We start from the raw sequence: 10,043 nt of genomic DNA on the forward strand, positions 1-10,043 counted from the left end.
GTATCTTTCTTTCTGGTAGGCCTCCATCTTCTTTAGGGTCCCATACAATCTTCTAATAATACTACTGCAGGATAGAGGTTGTTTCATGAGGGAAAAAAAACCGCCTAGCATCATAAAAACTCAATTCCTCTCCCTTCAGTTAGTCCCACCTTCCCAATGACCTATATAGTTACCTACAGATTTATAAGATGGCTCTGGTTGGGTTCCTCATGGATGACAGTCATAAGTCACAGTATCAGTGAAAAGTATAGGTTTATATCTCTCTACTTTAATTCTGTTCCTCAGTGATTCTGGGTTTCAGTCCCCACTTGGTACAAAAACTTGGCACAGTTCAGGAGTTCCTTTGTTACTCTATCAGCTAGGCCCTATCAGCTGCCATCTCTGGGGCGACATGGCTTCTTGATACTGACGATCCTTTTCAAGGGCTTCAGTGCCTCAGGACCACATAGGTTTCCTAAGGAACCAGAACCTATGGATGTCTGACAGCTCTCTTTGGGTCAGTCTCAATTTTTGTTTTCCTTTTGACTGTCTCTAGCCATCTAGGACTCCTTTTTAATGGTCAAGATGTATGAACTGGCCATGAATCAATCTGTTGGTCTTAAATGTGGTATTAAGGGGTGAATGAGTGCCTAAGTTCAGTTCACATCTTTTCAAGGAGATCTAATCAATAACAAGAGAAAGGCCTCATCTATGTTAATCTTGACGATAAGAAAGTAATTTGGTCCAGAGATTAACACCTAATTAAGGAACCTCCTAAATTCATTTCATAATCACCCAAAAGACTTTGGCACAACTCTATACAGAAAAGGTGAATCAGAGAATGAAGGCAGGTTAAACAGTGAAAAGAATGATAAAGTTGGAGTCATGGGACCCAAGTTCAAATCCTGACTCTGTTCTTCACTATGTACATGACTTTGGCCAAGTCATTTATCCATTATGGGCCTCAATTTCCTCATATTTATAACAAGAGGAATTGACTAGGTGACCTATGAGGTCCTTTCCAGCTCTAGATGTGTATTCCTATGAATGCCTAGAGTGCTGGTGATGATATGCAGAGTTATCTACATCTTGCATAAACCCTGTGAACTGACATTGAACTGGGTCCACAATTGAAGAGGAGAGCAATATGCTAGCTGGCCTTTGGGAAGGGTTACAATTCTTTTAATGAACTAAGCTTCTCTCTCTGAGGACAATCCATCTTTTATAGCATTAACATTTTTTGATGATACTCTATCACTGGAAATCATGGATTATCATTCTCCAAAGAATTAAATGGGAGAATAATACCTGTGTTTCCTATCTGACAGAGGAGTTGTTAGGATCAAATGAGAGAAATCACTATCATTATATCTATATATCATATAGATATATCATCATAACTATCATTATTATTGTTATGAGGAAAAGTGGCTGCTATGTTTAGTAATAAAGGTAGCACCAAAGTGTTACATTTGCCTGATATCCCCTTTGTCTAGGGGACGGGAAACTGGAAGTTAAGTCTAGATAGTGCAATTCAGAAAGGCAGGCTTAGGTTGGATGTAACTATAACTTTCCTCAATTGTGTCCAGAGTGTGTTGGCTTTTGAGCAGCAAACATAACAAAGAGGATCCAGAGAAAGAGACCCAGGACAAACATTTTGGAGACCTCCCACACACAAGTGATATATCCATTGTGTCCTGAACACAAATACTTGACTTTACAATGGGTTTACTATAATTTGATAAAGACAACTTGGATTTTTCAAAGTATATTAGGAATATACTCCATGCTCTGCTACACACACACACACACACACACACACACACACACACACACACAGACAAGCTCAACCAGCATCTCCATTGCACGCAATCTACTACCTCTCAGCTTTCTCCTTGACAGCATACTCTCCCACCACACAGAGCTGGTTTCCACATAGCCCCAAACCACCACATACCAGTTCCTCTTCCTACTTTCTGGCATCCTTAAATAGACTAGTAGAAATAGCAGTACAGGCATCTGGTCATCATTTTAGCTATTCTCTGCAACAGGAGGGGGCATCTTTGGGAGATTTACCATGCTGTGCCTAGAATCAGCTAATCAGTTTTGTGACTAATATCAGCAGGGACTTTGGAGGCCATCCAGTTGATCCCATCCTTTAAAAGATGAAGGAATTGAGGTTATGACTTGTCCAAGGTCGCATAAGTGGTATGTAGCAGAGCCAGGATTCAAACCTAGTTATTCTTGTCTTCAAATTCTGTGCCCTTTCCACTGTATGCCACATTTGTCCATATGTTCCCTTCTGACCTTCCAGCCTTATATCTCCAGAACATACCTACTAAACTTCAACCAACTTTCACTTGTGGCTCCAAGAATCTACAGCATGCCCAGCAGCCACACCCTGGTAAACCATCTCAGCAGCTTGGTTAAACCAAGTTGAAGCTAAACAACAGGCCTCAAACCCATCAGTGAGTTAGAGGGGGTGTCTACCCAAAGCACGTGAATGGGAAAATGAGAACAGTTTGTTCCAATGGCCATAAAGGCAGCTGAAGCAGGAATTGTGGAGTGTTTAGAGTTTAGTCAGACATCGAAGGCACCAAGGTCATCCACTGCATCCCAGGCCACTGCCAGTCATCTTGACTTTTGTCCTGTCACTAGATTTCAATGACTCAGGAAGAATGAGGCTGACTACTTTGCACAACTCTGCCACACTTAAATCTAATTCACACAAAAGTGAAGACGTCACCCCATGATGTCATTGGTCCTTTTCAAAAAACAAAGGATGAACAACAACTAAACTGGCAGGTTGTAACTCCTCATTTTCTTCTATTTGGGATTACCACTGTCCTAGTTTGAGACTAAATGACTACATGTGGTAGAGGATTATAAATTACCAACAGAGGTACATTTATATTATTAGCATTTCAATAGCATTTTTGTTACATAGATTTTTTTTAATTATTACAATCTGCTCAATTGTTTAAATAAGTTGGGATGCGACCGATCAAATTTAAAAAGAGACATAAGCAATTTTTTCACCTGGGGCAGCACAAAGCTGACACAAATAGCCTGGAATGTGCCTTCAAATCAATTTTTTTAAACAAGGACATTGGATTCCATAGGGGAAAGGGGGAAGGAACTTACCTTGTGCTTGTGGAAGCTGGCTATTTGGTAGCTTCCTATTTTAATTAACTCTTCTTACTAACTGTGTGACCCTGGGCAAGTCGCTTAACCACGTTTGCCTCAGTTCCTCATCTATAAAATGAACTGGAGAAGGAAATGGCAAACCACTCCAATATCTCTGCCAAGAAAACCTCAAATGAGGTCACTAAGAATTGGACACAACCGAACAAACTAGGTGCTAAGCTCCATTTTTGTTTTAGTTTTTATGTCCTCTCTGCCGCCAATGGATTACTAGAGCTTTCAGGGTTCTCTGAAATCAGTGTCCTTCCCAGGTTGCCGGGTCCTAGTCACAGTTCTAAAGCTTAGGATAACCAACTGCATATAATAGCAGAGAACCTGTAAAAATAAGGCTCAGGATTGTTTTCCAGCCCTGGAAATTTCCATCGTGTGAGTCTGAACAAGCTAGGGATTGAGCCAGAGGCCAAGAAGGGTAAAGTTCTGCCTCACCTTCCAGACATCAGGTTTTAGATTTCTAAGATTACTACATCTTGCCTACTGCAAATGAGAGAGAGACAGAGAGAGACACAGAGAGAGAGAGAGAGAGAGACACAGACACAGACAGAGAGACAAGACAGACAGAGAGAGAGACAGAGAGAGACAGACACAGACACAGAGAGACAAGACAGAGAGAGAGAGAGAGAGAGAGAGAGAGAGAGAGAGAGAGAGAGAGAGAGAGAGAGAGAGAGAGTTTTAAGGAAAACATAAATGCAAGAACATTATTATAATTAGTTTGGCCAGTGTAGACCAGTACACCTGGAGGAAATGGAGTCAGGGCAAAGCTTGCCAAGAAAACAAAGTTGAAAACTGTAGTTGAGCTGCATCACGTCTGGAAGATTAGGGACTTGTTTTTGTTGTCATTTTGTTTCACAAGTGCAATTTGACTTCTACAGCATTTTTTATTTGCCATATTTCGAAGGCCTGCTATCATGAATTATGTCAGATAGGTAGGTGCTGGGTTGTTTGAAAAGGGTGGGGGGAGATGGAGGGAGAAATCTTGGGATGCATGCCACTTGGGATGTCTAGCAGACACAACAGTTCTGCATTCCCAAAGGGTCAGGGCACCCACAGTTGGCTACTCTGCCAGAATAAGTCATGGAACAGCTGCCTGATTAGAAGGGGGTGGGGAGGAAAGGAAGACCATGAAAAGGGTAGAGGGGAAGGGAGGGGAAGAGCTGAATAATTCACTGCACATCTGCTTGATTAGAAATAAAAAGAGAGGATGAGGAGATGAAGGCAAGGGACAAGAGAAAATAGTAGACTAGAAAGGAAAATGCAAGAAGAACAATGTGTAAAGAGACTCTCAAGACAACTATTAATGAACTGAGATGGAGAACCGTTCATTTTCTTTGGTAAAATTGATTTTAGCTCTCTCTTTCCCCCCATTCCTGATGATGAGAGTGCATTCACAATATGAGAGCAAGTTAAAAAAAATTAGTTGATCTCTTTCTTACCTGAGAATGACATATGCTAGGCAGCCAGCATTCCAGACCAGTAGAGGTGATTAGCTTGGGCTCACTGTACCATCATATCACCTGCCCATGGCTGACAAAATCATGTATCAGTGAAACAGCAGCAGGAGCAGCCTCATCATCTCATTGAGGAGGGAGGGCTGCTATTGGCAGATAAGTGACAGAAAGCTTGACACCTGGCCATTTTTCATTTGAAAACCCAAAATAAACAAAAGGGAAAAATACAGGGATGTAGTTGGAGGACATTTTGCATGAAACAACCCACCCACCCCAACTTTCTAGCCTCAATAATATAATACAGGCACATACATACATGGACACCCATAGTAGTAGATGGATAGACGCTGTAGTCCCCTGTTTCAACTTGGTGTCCTCCAAATGGCCTCATTTTTTAATTTCAAACACAATATTCAGTCCAAGGAAAGGTGTGCTTTTCTGCCTTTTTGTTCTAATGCCTTTCCTTGAAATCTTAGCTCTCCTTCAGGACAGGTGAAACAGTTGAGGAAATAATATTCTTAAGATACATTCTTCCTCCTCACCTTGCTTGAGTCTCCAGATGGTCAAGATTCTTGAAGTTAGAACTAGAGAGAATTGCTTTGAATCTTGGATTCATCCTCCAAAACTTAGAAGTTAGACCTAATTTTTTTTGGCTTTCAAAGAAGGGGGGGAGAAGCATAAGCAAAAAGTAGCATAATTGAGTTGTGACTCAAATTAGAGTCATCTAGGGTCTGCAGAAAGATCTCCAAAGATCCAAAAAGAGCAAAGAAACAGCCGAGTGCACTGGGTCAGGATATTAGCATAGCAATAAAGGAAATTCAATGATAGAACCTGGGGAGAGAAGAGGACAGGTGTATGCATTTGCATTGGGAGCGGATATTGGCAGCCTTGCCCACAATGCACACTGCCAGGGTATTTAGGCAGAGAGGGTGAATGAAAACATTGCTGTTACACTGATATAAATTGTAACCCCAGCACCCCTCTGGGCTTATTCAGGCAGATTTTGACTCTAGGGGCCGACCCCTAAGGGTCAATTGCTCTCTGGCTTTTTGTGGGCACCTGCAGTAAATCTCAGAAAAATCACCAGGGAGAAAAAAAGCTTAAATATAATGTAATTCATGTCTGTTTCCCTAAATGTGGGTAATAGGGTCCCCACCTCCTGCATAAACACTCAATTTACAAAATCAGTATTGAGTATGGAATGGCCATTATTCTAACCCCCCCAAAAATGCATAAGATGCTGAGACATTATAGCAGCCTATAAGGGCAGTAAAGATAGAAGCAAACATATCAGTTGCCTACTGTGTGCCAGGCACTGTACTAATTGCTTTACAAATATCTCATCTGATCCTTATAACAACCGTGGGAGGTAGGTTCTATTATTCCCCACGTTTTCTAAATGAGGAACTGAGGCAGACAAAGGTTAAGTGACTTACTCAGTCACAGCTAGTAAGGGTCTAAGACCAGATTTGAGCTCAGATCTTGCTAACTCCAGGCCTAATGCTCTATCCACTGTGCTACCCAGCTGCCTCATGGCATAACAGATTGTGTGCTGGAGTTGAAACAAGGAAAAACTGGATTTAAATCCTATCTCTTACACTTAAGATCTATGTGAATATAAAGAGATATAGAAACAAAGTTCTTTAAAAAACTCTACTAGATTTCACCTGGATGTTAAAACTAGAGACTACCTGAACAAGCATTTCCCTGTATTGTCAAAACATTCACTGATGGCTCTTTAATATGCTCAGGAACTGTATGGACTATCCTGTTTCTTCAAGGAGTACAATCCATCTGGAAATCTTCCTCTCTTTCTAAGGGTAGATGTTTAAATAAAACACATACTCAAACTCTAGAACTCCTGAACTGGATGCCACAAACTTATGCCCAAGTCTAAGCAAGTATAGTGGGGATATCGCTCCCCAGTCAAATGAAAACACATGTCTGCCATAACCATGGGCCTCCGCATGAGCTGTATCAATACTGCAGCCACTGCCATGCCTTGAGTAGAGCAAATCCATTGTCAGGAACTCTAATCTCTGAATTGAGTTCAAAAAGATTTTAAAAAAAAGAGAGAGAGAGAGAGTAGATGGGAATCTGAGCTTCAGAAACTACAGACCACCTTGCACAATCATATGCAGCTCACCATGTGATTCTGCTATTGGGAGCACTTCCCATCCTGACCACTCCAATCTGGATTCCAAGTGAGAGGAGGAAAGGAGTAAATAGAACTGGTGTTTTGGCTTCTTTTTGAAGCTGTAGGGAAGGATAGGTCTTTTGACAAGAATTCATAACCCCTGATTCTTACTCACCAATCATTTTTGCAGCAAGCCATAGTCATTGGGAATCCATGGAGTTCCTCTCAGCAACATGTAAGGGGGCATGCCCACTTGTTGGAGTTCCCTTTCTGACAAAGGTCTACACATCATAATCTCATTAAGTTGATGATGGGACAGGGAGATGAAGGACTGAGTAAATTGCCCACAGACTTCCCTGATCAACCCCCCCTTACAATGAAACTAGTCTATTAAAATCCTGCAGCTGAAGAGAAGAAAAGGGGGGGGGGGGCATTGCTGAAACAGTGAAGTGAAAAGAATGCTGGATTTGGGTCTCAGAGTCTTGTTCAAATTCTGACTTGCCATGCAGTGTTAGGCAAGTCACTTCAACCTTCTAGGTCTCCATTTTCTCATTTGTAAAATCAAAACTATAGTTTTGAGTGGCTGCTAATCCTAAATCTGTTCTGAACCTGGGGGGACCTTTCAAAGTGGGCTCTCAGATCATCCCTAAGGCTCCTTCTAGCCCTAAAATTATTCTTTGTGTGAGACTGAGCAAGAGAAAGAAGGGGTCAGGTAGGACCCTGCCACAGGAGCCAGTGTGGTTGGGTTGCTTTGACTCCCTGGCCATTTTTCCTGCATTATTTGTGTTAGCAAGCCTTACACCCACTTGATACCCAGAGTGGTAATCTGCTATATATTTCCTCAAAGGTATCTATTTTATCATTGGTACAATGCAACTGACCAACAATGTAAATGAGATGGTCCCAGCCATGGAAACTCATATAGGCTATGTGACTTTGGTAGTAAGTTGAGTCGTTTATTGGTTGCCTCTTTGCAGAATGTGTCCTTCTAGGCCCAGGTGCCATGTTTTCTCTGGACTATATTCTTCGAAGCATTTTGAGGCCCAGAGAACTTCATTCCCTAGAAGAAAATACAGAAAGTAACCTACCAGAGTATAGTGACTGAAGGTACCTAGTGGAAGGATGGCTCTCTTTTTGAGCATGGGGAACTTTAAAAGAGAAAGACAGACTGCAGGGGAAGTGGAGAAAAGGTGATGACCACCTCTTGTTATCTATGTGGGATGGGCCCCAGCCGCAAAAGTATGGAGATTTGAAGCTCTGGTTTTTAATGATTGCTGAGCATATATAACAGAGGTTATGGAGCTAGGTAGGTAGGCAGTGGCTCCATAAGGCTCCAGGATGGGCATGTGCTCAGTGCAATGTTAAAGGACTTGCCTTTTGGTATGACTCCTAGTCCCTGTGACTGGGTGCTAAACCAAAGATGACTGAGGCGACTAAACTAGAAAGAACCACAGGTCCATTCCCACAGAGCCCATGCTCATTAGCTTTATTACATAAGTATACCATGAAGCACGCAGCAAATTTCAGGGGAGAAAAACAACTAAAGGCTATCCACAGGCTATTCCTTCACACCAGTCGTAGTCAGGGTTTCTGGGCTTAATGATATCAACATACCATAGATGATTCATTTCAACTCCCTTTTATGTCTTAGCAATAGTGGTAATTCTTCTTACTACCATCTCTCCTTCCAAATCTTCTCTCTTTTGCTCATCAAATCTGCATGCCCTCATACATAAAACTAGTAATTAATCCTTAGAATGTTACATTTCCTACTGAGCAAGATCGGAAAGGGAATGCAATAAGTCTTCACAATACAAGATAGGTGTGTTACCAGACTTTCCATCCTAGGAATTGAGCCAGTTCTTTGCCCAAACCTATACCAAAGCCAACAATGTTCCCTTGGGCCTTACAGCTAACAAAATCCCTAGGCTACCCTAATGATCTTGTGCATGGATAGAGATGGTGAGAAAGTTTAAAGATATTTTGGTGAAAATGAATGAATGAATGAATGTATCAATTAAAAAGTATTTATTTAGCATTTGTAATGTGCAAAGCACTATGCTGAATGCTGGATTTAAGGAAATGAGAGAGGCCTGCAGGTAAAAACAGCACCATTCCCATCAGCTCATGATTCAGAAGCAGTATCTTTCTTAGCTGATCATAACCGAGGAGAAATCACTGTCAAACAGCCCAGAATGCAGAGGCTAATACCATTCCTAACCCCTTGTAACATGGTGCCTACATCCTTGAGAACCTGGGATCCAGTGTCAATAGTTGCTGATGAAGGACAGTCTGTCAATCTAGCAACCTTACTATATAGGACCAAGATGGGAACTATAGCTCTTTTCATGGGGATACCCATGCCCAAACAATAAGGAACCCTCCAAGTCATAGCTAGAATGTATTACTGAAGAAAACAGCAGCAGCAAGAAACAGGTGTGAAGAAATATAGAAAGCTAATGGAAAACTCCAGGGGAAACCACATTAGGCCTCAAATACTTCCTATAAATGCCATATTCCAGTTTCAGCATTGGGGTGTTTCAGGATAAGAAATGGACAACTTTGTGGTGCAAGATCTACTAATAATAGTCTACTAATAACTTTCAACATGAGGGAGAGAAGACCTCTGACTTTGTGTTTCTTCAGTGGCTAGATATCACAGGTCTAGGGATTATGGAAAAGATGGATGTTGTCAGAACAAAAAGTGAGGAAGGAGTTAGTGTATGGCAAGGATATATGAGAACATGCTGACAATAACTGAATAGAAGAGACAGTTGGTTAAGTATGTAGAGTTGATACTCCTGATGGCAAGATTTGAAAAAGATAAGGAGAGCGGGAGAGTGGGAGAGAGGGAGAGAAGGAGGAAGGAAGAAAGGGAGAGGGAGAGGAGAAGAATCAGGCAAAATTGGTCCTGACTAGGTCTAGGACATTACCTCAGGTATGAACCAATGAGTCCAAATGAGGGGGACTGTCCTGGTTGACCCAGAAGCTTACCTGGGATCTTTGATTCTGCAGCCTTTCTGTTGCTCTAAGTAGAGAAGCATATACATATCTTTGTATTTCAGTCACAAGAAGGTTCATCAGGGCCTATCGTTTTTTGGTTTTGTTTGGTTTTGTTTTTTAGTCATTTCAGGTATTACTTAAAAACAGTCTGTGGTGGAAAGCTTAAAAATGTACATTAATCTTGTTCAGGCTCATGACCAGAAGTATATACTATGAGAAATATAGAACTACCATCAAGTAGACCTCCAGCTACTGCTCAGAGCCTCCACAATACT

The sequence above is a fragment of the Phascolarctos cinereus genome, unplaced genomic scaffold (genome assembly GCF_003287225.1).
Source record: "Phascolarctos cinereus isolate Bilbo 61053 unplaced genomic scaffold, phaCin_HiC Scaffold_4;HRSCAF=312, whole genome shotgun sequence".
Taxonomy (NCBI): Eukaryota; Metazoa; Chordata; class Mammalia; order Diprotodontia; family Phascolarctidae; genus Phascolarctos; species Phascolarctos cinereus.